General features: G+C 41.1%; 1 protein-coding gene across 1 annotated transcript in view; it reads right to left on the reverse strand.

The window, feature by feature from the left end:
* The window catches only part of SULT1C3 (sulfotransferase family 1C member 3), a 45,408-nt gene extending 40,932 nt beyond the window's left edge, over window positions 1-4,476 (reverse strand). The window contains exon 1 of the mRNA XM_001493288.4: window positions 4,344-4,476. The gene's annotated coding sequence lies outside the window, so the exon portion shown is untranslated. The remainder of the gene's footprint in view (window positions 1-4,343) is intronic.
* Between the last annotated feature and the right edge of the window lie 10,497 nt (window positions 4,477-14,973).

Consider the following 14,973-nt stretch of genomic DNA (forward strand, 5'->3'; position numbering starts at 1 on the left):
TGACCTCGACATACAAGTGTGGTTTGGGCCCAATAAAATATCCAAAGTGCCTATTGGAACACAATTGCCACTGCTCCAGCATATACATCAGTTAACCCATTGGACACCTGAGAAGATGATTTTGTGGGGAAAACAATATTTGGGAAACTTTCTCCCACAGTGGCTCATAAAACCTATGCTCTCTGTACTATATGTCCTAAATATAATCCTGGGAAACCACTTCATTAGTTACAAGGCTGCTTTTCCCTTCCTAAGGGACACTTCGAGGTATGGCAATTGGACTTTGTTCAAACGTCACCATCTAAAGGATATAAATATGTCTTAGCAATGATTTGTATGTTTTCACATCAGGTCAAGGGCTTCCCTTGCAGAATAGCAATGGCTTTAACAGTAGGTAAATTGTTACTAGAAAGAGTAATTCCTGTTTGGGGAATTCCTGTTGAGTTACACAGTGACAGGGGAACTCATTTCACTGGACAAATAATTAAATCTATTTGCGACATTTGGCCAGTAATGCAGCACTTTGTGCTTATCATCCCTGATCCTCAGGGTGGGTGGAAAGAACTAATGGCACAATCAAAGCTCAATTGGCAAAACTTTGAGAAGCATTTAATCTCTCATGGCCCAAAGCTCTTCTGTTAGTGCTCTTCAATCTTAGATCTACACCCTCTGGTAAACATCAACTGTCTCCTTTTGAAATAAAAACAGGATGGCCTATGCAATTAGATAAAGGAATGTATGAACCGACTTTGTTCAAAGGAGATATCTTGTGTTATTGTCCAAGCTTTATTAAGACACTAGAAGGAAATGAAAAATTGGTAGCAGATTCTTTTCACAGTGAGCTCCTGGGCGACAAAGACCTTAAGGATCACAGACTACAACCTGGAGATTTTGTTTAATGAAAGAGACATCAAGTCAAAGACTCTTTGCAGCCTCATTGGAAAGGATCATACCAGGTATTTTTAGCCAATCCATTCACTGCAAAATTGAAAGGCATAGACTCATGGATTCACATTTCTCATTTGAAAAAGGCCCCTCCTCCTGAATGAATTTCAACTCCTGTTACTGACACCTGGCTTAGACTGACTAGGACAAGTACTACCCAAACCAGGATGAGAAGAAGCCAACATCTGCTGTAGACAGCTGTCCCAAGATCTTGGGCCAGGCCTGCATTCCCAATCTTACACCGCCTCATTTAAACCCTTATAATGCTTAAGCTGTATATCCATTTATAATTGCTGTAATAATCATATTCTTGAGTACACTAGCAATTTAATACTTGTACGTGATGCTAGTCAGCTTCCTTGTTTTTTAGATTGCCTTTTTGGTGCCTTTTAATTATTGTTCCTATAACTCTAATATTTTCTATCCCTCTAGACTAAAATAGATCAGAGCTTAAGTATAAAAATCTTTTAATCAACTACCAGAATGTCATTTAAGGTTTTCTGATACTATTGTTGTTTATTCAGACCACATCTGAATGGACCTCTAATGGCCATGTCTTCTTACAGTGGGCTCACTCCTTTGCTTTACATAAAATCAGTCCAATTGTTGGATATGTGGCCAGCTTCCCCTTTGTAGCACATCTGGGTTAACTTGGTGGGTAGCTCCCTTTCAACGTACAGATTGGAAAGCTCTAAAACAATTTATTATGATAGAGAGGTTGAATTCCAATGTTCACAGTTCATCTGATATTACTAATTATGATCCTGAAATCTGGCCAATGGCCAATACCATCAATGTTACAGGGCATGGTTATTCCTTTTATGTTGCTCAAATTACTCAATTATCCTGAAAACTTGCTGCTAAACGAATGAAATTGGATTCTACACCTACAGGAGGTTTCACAAAATCTGGGATGGATTTGTTTGATTTACTCCTAATTATAGGTCTTTAAGTACATTGGCACCTTTATGCTGGGAACAGAGGGACCATTCCAAACAAACTTATACTACTGTACCTAAACCATGGGATGGATACGCCTAGAATGGGGTCAAAATAGTATAATTGTTAAGGAAAGTGATTGGTTTGGAATAGACTCATCTCGAAGGCCGGGCATTTTTTTATTATTTTTGTTATTCTTGTTAAATGACTTCGAACTTGCTTATCCACCCATCAAATAGGAAGACGTATCTTTTTCTTCTCCAATCACAGCTTGCTTCCTGTATAACCCTAACCCTAATCGCACCTAATCATTACTGCTACTTGCAGATGTAGTACCGGCCTGTGGATTTCCTTAAGGGAAAACAGAATTGGCATGTGGCCAGCTCTCCTCTGGACTGTGAGAGTGGGAGTTTTATCCTGGGTTCCCGTGGGAGTTGCAGGCCCTCTGCATACAGCTTCTACCATAGCAAAGCCCGTATATTATGTGTGAGACAGGACTTGCCCAGGAAACCAGCATGTGAGTGTTCACTACACAGCCCAGTCCAGGTTACCTGCCCTGGCAGAATGTGAGCGTGTCTCATTTGGCCAGGGATGTATCTGGCTTCCCAATCCATCTGTTACAGGCTCTTAACATCAGCCCTGATATGACTTCCCCCACATTGAACCCAGCGTATACGGGCTTAAAACTAAAACCCACCTCCCCCTTTCCTGCTTCTCTAGCTCCACTCATATGTAAATACCTGCTTCTTTAAATGTTGACTCCTTGAGCTTTATAACTAAATGGGAGTTACAAATTGCTAAAAGCCCGGGTGGCCTGGTGTTGGAGGCACACTAAAGTTGAGCTAATCATGTGTCCTTGAAGTTTGCCAGGAAAGCCGCTGTCTCAACAATATCAAGGAGCGGAGGCTTCCTAGACCTCAACTCCTCGACTCCCTGCACTGGAACCTGCCTCAAACAAGAAGAGGAGACAATGGCGAAGGACGCCCACCCCTGCCATCCTCCTATCTCAACCCCCCCGCCGCCCCCCCGCCCCGGCCTTGCTGCAAGCAGCCTCTCAAGGCTGGTGGAAAAGCGCTGACCTGCACAAGCTCCCCTCCCCAAAACCCCAAATAAAAATCCCTACCCATTCCTCATCAGGGAGCTAGCAATTTTTGAGGCAAAAGCCCTTGCTTTGCTCCCTGTACCTGGCATAGTAAACACCTTTCCTCTTCCACTCAAGACTCTGTTCTCATTATTTGGATTGGCATCGGGTTCAGAGACTGAGCTTTCAGTTACACATCTATTTACTGCATCCTTATGTAATTTTGTTGGGGTTCAAGGTTGGGTGAAGGGCCCAGGAGCCAGCGCTGCTGCAGTGGCCCCTGTACAGTGGTCTCAAAACGTTTACTGGAGACCAGTCCTTGCATGATCATTACCAGTGCCCAGCTGAGGGGCGCCCAGAGGGCACCAGAGGGTCACAGGCGAGGTCACTGACTAGATCCTGCGGAGCACACAGGGACTCTCTCCAAGACCCAAGTTCACGCCCAAGTACCTCTCGCAGCTGAGGGAGCTTCAGTGACAGTCGACCTTTCACCGGGGTAAAGGCTAAAGCTTTCAGGGAACATCTGAGCCTGACTTATCAGAAATCTAGGGACTTCCGAGAGGCAGTGCCCTGCACCACCTCAACCTCCTTCTCTCCTGTGGCCTTGCAATGTCACCACTACCTGGCCGAGGCTCCGGGGTGCCTGGGGCCTATCTCCTGCCCATTGCCCTTCCACTCCCTCAATAAAGAACTCTGCTAGACCTCTGTGAATCCAGACATCAGAGCTAAGTGTCTGCAATTGTCCAGCCTGAGCCCTTTCTGAGGATGATAAGTTAGGAGGAGGGAATCCTTCCTGCAGCCAAAAGAAAGGCAAAGAAGGCCTTTGGCCAGCCCTGGCCCCTCGAACCTGCAGGCTGCTTGCCTGGGCCCCTGAATCTGCCGTCAGTTTGCTCTTCAGTTCTTTACAAAATGACTTCAGGGAACAGGCAGGGACATCTGGCTCAGTGTGACACTCGCAGCAGGGAACCCGTCTTTGGCTGGGCTGGGCCCTGTTCTAGGATGGCCTTGGTTGTCTGACAGTCACACTTAGATGGGGAGCCTTACTCCAGGGAGATGGGTCTGCATGTCTCCCATCTGTAGGGAGGGGAAGGACCCGGCAATAGGCTGCTCAGGGGGAATTAAGTTAAATCTGAGCAAAGAGTTACACTTTAATCCAGTAAGGCCACCCTAGGACCAATGGACAGAAGCTTTGGGAAAATTTGGGACCAGGGGCAGAAAAGTATTTTTTTTCTCCTTCATATCTTTGAAAAAATTGTTTTTCCCTTATGAAATAGAGAAAGTGACCAACTCTTTCCCCTTCTTCCCAAGCTTGCTTTCTGTTCTCCTTGAAGAAGGCTAATCTGGTGATACCGTATCAGGACCTTCAGGTAGTACTCACGCGATTCCAGGCGAGTGGTTTTAAAGACCTTGCTCTTTGCTTTCTGTTAGTTGACGCTTGACCGTGCTGTTTAGAGGCTTCCTCCAGGGTACTTCGTGAGTTCCGGAGCCCTAGACGTGAGAGCAGTTCTTACATTAATCCTAATTAATTCCCTTGATATAGGACCTGCTTAAGGCAGGTCAGGGATCAGCTTACACCTAAATGCTTAATAATGGAAGGGGGAGGTGAAGGAAGTAACCAGTGAAAGCCCTGGTCTTTATCCACCTATCTATAGCAGAGCAGGCCTTTGTTTACAAATTGTTCTGTCCTATGGTTGCCTATTTCCTGGTGCCTTGAAACAATTTTGGAATTACAAGGAATAGTGACTAAATGGCATGTGCAGCATCACTTTTCCTCCTGTCCCTGTAGGGTAGGCCAATAATTCATCCGGGAACTCCTTCCCAATGAACCCAGATGTGTCCTCAGAATCTGCCTTAACACACAGAGAGTCATTTCCAATTGATAAGAGTTGCTAAAGGTAAACCCTGTTTGCTGTCTCTGGTTTTTAGTATACATGATATTCTGAAAAAATAAAAGCCAAAGGTTAAAAATGCTGTGGAATTCTTTTTTTGTTTAGGATTTCCATTTACTGATAATTACTAAGCATTTTTATTTTGTTTTGCTTTAGTTGAACTGCCTGGGTGCGTCACACAATTCTGCCATCATACAATGTCCTTGTGGACCTGGCACGGCTATACTGCACATTTGCTCAAGTCTGGTTGTTGTTATTTATTTCATAAAGTGATAGCTACTTTTATCTTAATGTGATTTTACATATGTTTTATCCTATTTGCAGTTTAAGTGGCATTTTTTCTGATTTTTGTTATATTTGAGAGGCTTACATGTTAATTTTTGCCCGTTTATGGCAATTACCATGCAATGAACCTGAGGCACCCCAAATAAATTAAGCCAAACAATAAACAGCTGACGCTTATTAAAGGCTAACATATATTGGGTCCAATTTCTAAGTGCTTTACTTGTGTTAGTATAATTTTAAAATCCTTACCACAGTCCTGCCGGTCCTATCATCTTTCTCATTTTACAGATAAGGAATCTAAGTCCTAGAGAGCTTAAGTAGCCCCCCAGAGTCCCACTGTTGCTAGGGGATTTGAACTGAGTCGGTTGAGGTTCACGGCCTCTTAGTCACGATACTACTCTTCCCACAACAGAAAGAGAGGCTTCAGCTGTGGAGGTGACTCGTGCACTCTGATGCCAGGATGCTCGCTCTGAATACACCGAGTCAGAGTCATTAGAGCTGTTGGATTCTCCATATTCTGAAGCTACGACTTCAGATTATGAAATTAGACTAAATTACGAAATTAGCAAAGTTATAAGTGTCTAAAACTATATTTTAACACTTTATGTGTTAAACTGATCATCTTAAAAGCTTACAAGTTTTATATATATATATGTATGCATATTACTACATTTAAAAAAATGCTAAACCAAGTGTCTTCTGAAGATATTTACTCTAAGCTGTAAAACTTTAAATTCTAAAATGCTGTGTTTGATGAGTGACACTATTAATACTCACCACCTCGAGACCTACACCCAGAACTTAAATCACGGTTATCTGAATGATGTGTGTTTAATTGTGAATCACAAATAAAATTGTATTGCTTCTGCTACCCACGTACAAATACCATAGGGCTTCTAACTGGCCTAGCCAATGGGAAGGATGGCAGAATCGTAACAGGGAAGTGGCCAAAGAAGGCTGGACTGCTGTTCACATCTGGACCACAACAACTGAACATAGTAAGCAGGTTTGTGGGTACTGTGGAGGGAAACACAGAGCTTAGGCACTGTCTCAGATAGTTCAAAACTAGATAACTATGGAGTCTTTTGGTCTGAACTCTCTAGGTAGATAGACGGTCCTTATTTGTCTATGCATCCATCCATGCATGCAAACAACCATGCATTGTCCAACAATTAGTTACTGAGCACCTTCCACGTGCTAGGCACTGCTTAAGTGTTGGTGTTATGGGATGGAAGCTTACCATCTGGTGCAGGGAGACAGATAATAATAAAATAATAAAATTGTAGCAGGTGCTATGTTATGAAGAAAATAAGGAGAGTTAGTGATAGAAAGCAATGAGATGTTGGCCAAGAAGCCGAGAGTCATGGAAATGCTCTCTGAGGTAGAGGAATTTAGACCTCAAGGAAGCAGGCTGGCAAAGAGCCTTGGCAAAGGAATGCCAGGCAGAAGAGGCCACAGGTCCCAGAGCTTGACCTACTCCTGAAATCAATAGGAGGCCCAAGCTTGGGTGTGATGATCAGGGGCAAGTGGTAGGGGCAAGACCAGCAAGGTAGGTGGGGCTCAGGTCAAGCAGGCTTTGGGACTGAAAGTGAGTTTGGGTTTTATTCTACATCAAGAGGGCTTAGACCCCCTGCTTAAACAGGGCTTTGATTTATGCTGGACACAGAGCATACTTGGTGCTGTTGGAAAATGGTTTGTAGGGAACAGGAATGCCAATAGCAAGAGCAGCTCAGAAACTCTTCTGCAGTCAAATAATTGCTCACTGGAATTTATTCAGGCTTGGAGTAATGCCAAAAAGACATTCGCTTCATAGACACATTCTTGATGACAAGTTTCGGCAACGGTTGTTGGAACATGTACTCTGGCTAATACTATCACAGAACCGTGTTAAGCATGGAGAAAGAACCAGTCACAGATCCCACCGGCCTTACCCATTGGCCCCCTTTCAGTGAATACACCTGTTGGAGTGTATTGATTTACCATTTGGACACCTGCAGAGATCATTTACCTCTCTCCATAATAGGCGTGTTTTCGGGCAAAGCCAGACTCGCTGCTCAGTGACCTGGGAGGCTTAACAGGATTTCATCATTGGTGGAAATAAGCTCAATCGTGTGCAGCCACAAAAGGATTAAAGAATTGTTTACCTTCTCACGAGGAAGCAGAGCACATGTGCGAGCCTGTGAACAGATGTATGGGCACATGGGCTGTGGGGAGCAGCCTTGTCGGGGCCACCCGCTGACTTCCTCCTTCCTTACCACCTGACAAGCAAAAATGCATTTGGGTGAAATTCACCTCTCAGAAAGGCACAGAACTATAATTTAAGGTAATTCTGTATTTGAAAACAAAACAAAAAACTTTTTAGGGGAGAAAAGTCAACTTTTCTGAGATGGATTCCCATAGAAAGGAAATAAAAGATGACACAGTTCCATGGTCTAATGAACATGTTAGCTTTAATTGAAAATTGAAAGTAAGGAAAAATTTAAAAGAACAAATGGATATAGGATAGAAAGTAACATCTTTCTCCTTTCCATTTCTACTCTCAGCTCTTCTCTTCAAAGGTAAAAAATTGTCAACAGTCCCCTTTTGCTATTAAAAAAGTCATGCAGATGTGTCTGTAGGTCTACAATCTATCTGCCTCTCTACTTACCTATCTGTCATCTATCATTTCTCTATTTTATTTTGTTTACCCAAAAGAGATCATCCTAAACAAACTGCTCTGTAAGTTGCTTTTTAAAAAAAATTTACTACAGTCTATAGATCTTTCCATCTGAGGACTTACAGGTGTTCCTTCTCATCCTCTCTTTTGAAAGGTTGCTCTTTATCCAATGCTTAGATGCAGCATAACTTATTTGAGCAGTCCTCTAAGCTGTAAAGGAGTTTTCGGACATGTGTTTGAAAAATTTAACGACCAGATCTGCACTGTGAATTGCAGGCCAGGGGAATGTACGTTTAACATTTTGATACTTAAAGCTAAATTTTCCTCCAAAAAGGAGTTCACTCCCAAGACTGGGTGAAAGGCCTGCTTCCTCACCTGCCTCCTGGCACCTGGTGTTCTCCACTTTTGGGATACTTAGTCTGTGAGGAGAAACATACCTTGTTTTGAATAGAAGTCATTTGTGTCTAAGAGCAAATATCCTTTGGTAAATTTCCTGGCTTTCTTTCACATTTCTCTTTTCTTTTATCTGCCTGTTCATATATGTTGTCCATTTTCCTGTTGAGTTGTTTTTTTCCTATTGTTTTACAGAGGTTAATAAAGTTAGCTCTTTGTAGTTAACAAAGTTAGCTATTTGTTATCACATATGTTTCAGTTTTGTTTCCCTAGTTTGTCATTTGTCTTTTAACTTTGTGGCATTTCTCTTCTGAAAGAAAAATAGGTAAAATTTATGTGTTCAAAGTTGTCAGTATTTTCCTTTATGGTTTCTGGGTTTTGTGTTCTGCTTTACAAGGGCTTCTTTATTCTGAGATTATAAATACATTACTCTCCAATCCTTTTATTTCTTTTACCTTTGAATCATTGATTCGTTAGGAATTCCTTTTAATGGGAAGACTGAAGTAAGACTTCAGCTTTATTTTGTTTAAGTGTTAGCCAGTGATTTGAATATATTTACCATGTAATATATCTTTTCCCCACTGATTTGAAATGTTACCTCTATCATAATCTAAATTTCAACATGAATTGGGAACGCTCTATTTTTTTCCAAAAGTCTACTTCTTCTTAATTGTAAGCCTTATATTTTATGAATTGTCATAATGTGTTCTATTTCTGGCCCGGTTCTTTCTCATCACTCTTATTTTTCAGCATTTCCAAAGCTATTCTTATGTGTTTATAAAATTTTTTGGTCAAATTCTTAAAAATAAAAAGCAAAGAAAAAGGAACACAAAAAAGAAATCATGATAATATTTGAAACTGTGAAAACTGCATTAAACTTTTGGTTAGTTTAAGGAGAATTGACTGACAGATTTCAGTGTTGAATCTTTCTATCAAAAAGCATAGTACTTTTTTTAAAGATTTTATTTTTCCTTTTCCCCCCCAAAGCCCCCTGGTACAGAGTTGTGTATTTTTAATTATGGGTCCTTCTAGTTGTGGCATGTGGGATGCTGCCTCAGCATGGCCTGACGAGCGGTGCCACGTCCATGCCCAGGATTTGAATCAGTGAAACCCTGGGCTGCTGCAGTGGAGCACACGAACTTAACCACTCGGCCACAGGGCCAGCCCCGAGCACAGTATGTTTTAAAAAGTATTTAAATATTTTTTAATGTCTAGAGATACTTAATACAAGAAGATGTATCAGTCATGAGTATTTACATACTGAAGAGCATTGCATTAAATTATACAAGGGAAAAATTAACAGTTAAACAAATCTTCTGTCTCATGGTAGAATTGATCACATCTTTCTCTGAATTTGGGAATCACAGAGATAAAAATAAATAAGGATATACAGCAGGGAATAAACTCAGATACCTCAAGCATAGGCTGGAAAAGTCATTTCAGGAGGGGGACGGATGTAGTAGGCCCTGTGGTGAAGTGCGGAGTCTGTGCACAAGATCAAGGCATTCAAATGAAAGAAACTTTTTTTGAGAAAAAAAAAGATTGTTTTTCTGAGTGTGTAAATAATTTTTGTTGTTTCAAAATAGGAGTATATCAAGATATAAGGAAGAAATGGTAATCACTTGAAATCTCACCACACAAAGCGTTTTTTAATACATCTCCACATCCACTCAAATATAAGTATTCTATATCTATGCTTATAAATATAATGTATCTATCCATAGTGATGTTTTCATATGTATATATAATTGTTTGTATATAAATGGTATTATATCATAGAGAGAGTTTTTATATTGGCATTGTTTTAAAAATGCAGTTTTTTGTGTGTGTTTGCTTTCTTCCTCTCTATTATATACTCCACCCCTCTTTAATTAACTAGAACTCCAATGTGTATCCTTCTTCACACTTAAACACTTTTATATAATGTGTATATGTACATGTTTATTGTTTATTTCTTAAAAATGAGATCCCATTTTATGCACTACTCTGCATTTCATCCCCATGTAAATCCTGCCAACCCAGCTGATAAATAGCTCAAACTCATTCTTTTTTGAAGAAGAAGAAGATTAGCCTTGGGCTAACATCTGCCACCAATCCTTCTCTTTTTGTTGAGGAAGACTGGCCCTAAGCTAACATCCGTGCCCATCTTCCTCTATTTTATTTGTGGGATGCCCGCCACAGTGTGGCTTGAGAAGCAGGGCATAGGTCCACACCTGGGATCTGAACTGGTGAACCCCAGGCTGCCGAAGCAGAATGTGTGAACTTAACCACTGCACTACCTGGCCAGCCCCAAGTTCATTCTTTTTAATGGCTGAATAACATTCCATGATGTGGATGCATGAGGAAATAAAACTTCCTGGATTTCTAGTTCCCCTATAAAAAGACCTAGCCTCCTTAATGAGAATTAGATCTGTAGCCATTTGTCTAGTTAATTGATCTGATTTAAAAGGATAGTAAAACTTCTCCTTATCTCTTCCCCTGAGGGCCAAAAGTTTATGGCCTGGATTAGGCTCCTGGGGTAAGCCCCAGTGGGTAAGAGGAGACTGGAACAACTATCATCCTGGCAATTTGCATTTCAAGGAGGAATGAGCCCCAGGGCTTGGAGATATCTCTAGGTCTTAGGTGCCATCTGCCTCCTACTGAGATTTTATTTCTTTACCAAAGGGTTGGAGGAAGGAGGAGACCCTTTCAGGAGAAGAAGGAGACAGCTGCCTCTTTCTCCTTGATAAGCAGGGAACTTCCTCTTCCTCATCCCTGGCCTATAGAGCATCCAGATGCTTGTGTGGAAAATACTCCATCTGGCTTTCATTATGTCGCTCCATGGATAGGGTCTGGGGGTGAGAGTGGGGGAGTGGGGAATTGGGGGAGGGCGATACATTTAATATATACATAGTAAGGTAATTAATAGGAAATCTATTGTAGATCCAGAACACCTCATGTGTGCAAGAAAGAAAAATATTAAAAACCCAAAGGGACATCTGACAATTTATTAAACTTTTTTTCAAACAGGTGTTCATGTTGTTTACAGATTATGGCCACTATCCTACAAACCATATTGGAACACATATTCTTATATATGTATCTATATATTCTGCATTTTTCCTGGGAAACTTCCCAACAGTAGGAGGATCAGAGTATTTATATTTTATTTTTAATAGATACCATCTGTTTTTCAAAAGGTCTGTAAAAATTTAGATCTTCCCAAATATACAGGACAACACACTTCTGTCTACCTTCCTTCATCCTAGTGTAACCGTGGGCCCTCTAGGACAAGTTCATCCGACCCCATCTTATCATTAGAGTAATTGAGAGTGGTTTTTCAGGAGCTGAAAACCCTTGTCCAGTTCAGGCCAGTTGAGACCACCAACCCATCAACTGGGCCTGTGCAAATGCCTGAGAAATGACCTTTTTGATGTCAAAGGGCTGAAAACTCCACCCTCAGATCATGCTAACACCACCATTCTATGAACATGCATCCTACGAAGATCCATGAAGCTTGTCTATGCTTGCACAGATCATCAATTACCTCACTTCTCCTTACCTCAACCATATCTTCACACTTCAGACCACCCTGTCCTTCGTCCCATAAATTTTGCCCCAAGCCCTGGATTGAGGAGACAGATCTGAGAACACTTGCCTCCTGTCTCCTTGCAGATCAATCTCACAAATAAAGCTATTTTTCTTTTCCCAAAGGCCTATGCAAATAATTGTCTCTTTATGCACATCAGGTGGTGAACCCTTGCTCTGCAACAATTTTTGGTGACCATGAAGGGACAAGGTTCTGTGACTGTGCACCTCAGGCTCTGCAACCCCTGCAGGGTGTGAGGTATTTTCATCGACCCTAAGTGGCCGCCAGACAATTTTGTCTAGAGGCTCAGCTGATTGGACTCCCATTTCCTGTTCGGGTGCTTCATCCTCCAAGGCATTTCTTTTTCTTTTGGGAGAAGAAATGACTTCTGGATCAAGACATCACTGGGCTCTGGATGAGTAACTTTAAGAAAGTGACTGTTCTTTACCTTGCCTCTGTAGTTTGATTCCCCGAAAATATAAATTTGGTTTGTATTCTGGGGAGTCCTGGTGGGCTAAGTCCTGAGCCTTGGGCCTGAGCCATCCCCAGTAATTAGAGGCAGGATAAAAGGCTCAGTGTGAAGTTTTTCCCCAGTGGCTCCTGGCACTGGTTCCAAGCTACTCCTGCTTCTGAGAAACTCCTGGCACTGATTCTGAGCTGCTCCTGGTGAGCTAGCTGGTCTGTGTTATATGTAGAGTTGTGTGTTAATGTTTGTCCAAATTTATTTGTCTGAGTGTCTAAGTGACTGTAACAAAATTTCTTTAGAAATTACCTTGTTTCTTGTAGCCACCTTAGAAAGAGCCCCCTAAAATGGAAGTAACTGTAAACAGCTGGCAAGATAATCTGGGATAATTTAAAGTTACAGTGGCCGCTTTGGGCTCCTTTTGAGCTTTCAAAGCAAGAAACAAAGAAATCTTTAAAGAGTCAAGTGCTTCACCTTCTAGCACAATTGCTCAAAGCCTCAAGTTTCCAGAAAGTGTAAATATTTACAAAGAACTGCAAAATCTTACTAAGCTTGTTTAGTGTCCCGAGGGCTTGGCTTAACAATTATCAGGTTGGAGGTCCCCAAAATATGGGTGGACAAAAATGCCGTTGTGCCCCATTTTGCAGGCAGAGTTGGTCAGACAGAAATGTGGGTTACACTTCATTTTGTGGCTAAGGGTCCTACCAAACTGATGTCAGCTTCAGGGGAATTACATAACCATTAGAAGAAAGATTCTGATTAGATAAGATAATTTAAAAGTGTACTTAAAAGTAAACACTTCAGAGCCAGCCATCATGACCTAATGGTTAAAATTCTGCCTTCCCTGCTTCAGTGGGCTGCGTTCACTTCCTGGTTGTGGAAACACACCACTCATCAGTCAGTTGCTATGCTGTGGGAGTGGCCCACATACAAGAACTAGAAGATTTACAACTAGAATATACAACCATGCACTGGGGCATTGGAGAGGAAAAAAAAAACAACAACAGAGGGAGACCGGCAATAGAAGTTTGCTCAGGGTGGATCTTTCCCTGCAAAAAAAAAGTAAAGACTCCAAAATTTCCAAGTAACATTATTGAAAGTTTTGTTGCAAAAAAGAAAAAATAAGTTATAAAAGGAACCTGAAAGAAAAGCATATTAGCTTATGGCTTCACAGACACCCACATAATCTATTCCCAGAGTTAATGAGACTGAGAGATTTTCTGGGAAAGTGCTGTTCAGTACTTCCAGGTATAGTTACTACTCATTGTGACTAAAACCAGAGAAGATATTTGAAAGAAGTTAGCAACTTACAATCAGAAATTTGGTCAAATTGGAAGCTGATATTCAGAGCCTGATAGGAATTTTTTTAGGCCTTCTTCCCTATGTTAAAATAAAACTAAGCACCTGGAGGGAAAGGAACAAATTATGGATGATGTAGTTGGATAGGTAGATCAACCTATAATGTCATTTAAGTTACAACCCAATTTCTTTTCTTTTCCTTTTGAGGAAGATTAGCCCTGAGCTAACATCTGCTGTCAATCCTACTCTCTTTTCTGAGGAAGACTGGCCCTGAGCCACCATCTGTGACCATCTTCCTCTACTTTGCATGTGGGACGCCTACCACAGCGTGGCTTGATAAGCAGTGTGTAGGTCCATGCCTGGAATCCAAACCGGGTAACCCAAGGCCCCCAGAGTGGAGCACATGAACTTAACCACTGTGCAATCGGGCCAGCCCCACAACCCAATTTCTGAGCAACCGTCCTTAAAAAAATCCTTAGAAAACTGGAAGTGCAGCTATAGAGGCAGTTTAGATTCCACCATTTCTTTCATCTCAAAAAGCTTGTAACCTCTCAAGGGAACTGTTATCTAGCCCATCAACAATTTCTAAGACTGAAGAAAGAAAAAAAGGAAAAAGGAAAGAAAAATCACCATAAGAGCACCCTCACCATAATCTAGCATCTTGAGTGTTTTCTCCACAAATCTTAGTAAAAAAACTTAAAACAAAATTTGGATTCATAACTAGAGAGGCTTGTATTGCTGTACCTGACTCATGGCAGTAATTTTAGAACAATAGCTGTGGAGTCTCTGTATATGTGTGTCTATGTAATATAAATGTGATATTTTTACCTCTGGATATATAATTTCTAAAAAAGCCTTATTCAATTTGTTTAAAGTGAGCACTTATATAATGTAATAGAAACTACCCCTCATGTCTTTCAAGTTAATGTAATATAAAACAATCTTTGGTAAGTGAAAGCTTACTTAAGATTGTTGCTTTGATTAAAATGGACATGTCCTCAAGGGTATCAGCATTAGATATCATGCAGACATGCAGCCTTTTTTCTACATTTGTTGGTCAAATAAGCTCATGTTATGTCACTCACAAAACTGGTCAGCAAAGATAATAACTTAAAATGATAGCTAATTTTGTCTAATGTCTCATGAAGTGTTATAGGCAGTCTAAATAATTATTGCGAACAAGTAAACTAAATAGATGTGAAAAAAGTGTTGGGTGAACTTTTTGACAATAATTATGTGTTATGATATATGTACTTAAAATAACTTCAAAACCTTTTAGGACCTAGCCCCAGTGGTCTAGTGGTTAAGTTTGGTGCACTCCACTTCAGTGGCATGGGTTTGGCTCCCAAGCATGGACCTATACCACTTGGTGGCCACAGTGTGGCAGCAACTCACATACAAAATAGAGGAAGATTGGCAACAAGATGTTAGCTCAGGGTGAATTTTCCTCAGCAA

Source organism: Equus caballus, chromosome 15 (assembly GCF_041296265.1).
Source record: "Equus caballus isolate H_3958 breed thoroughbred chromosome 15, TB-T2T, whole genome shotgun sequence".
Classification (NCBI taxonomy): Eukaryota; Metazoa; Chordata; class Mammalia; order Perissodactyla; family Equidae; genus Equus; species Equus caballus.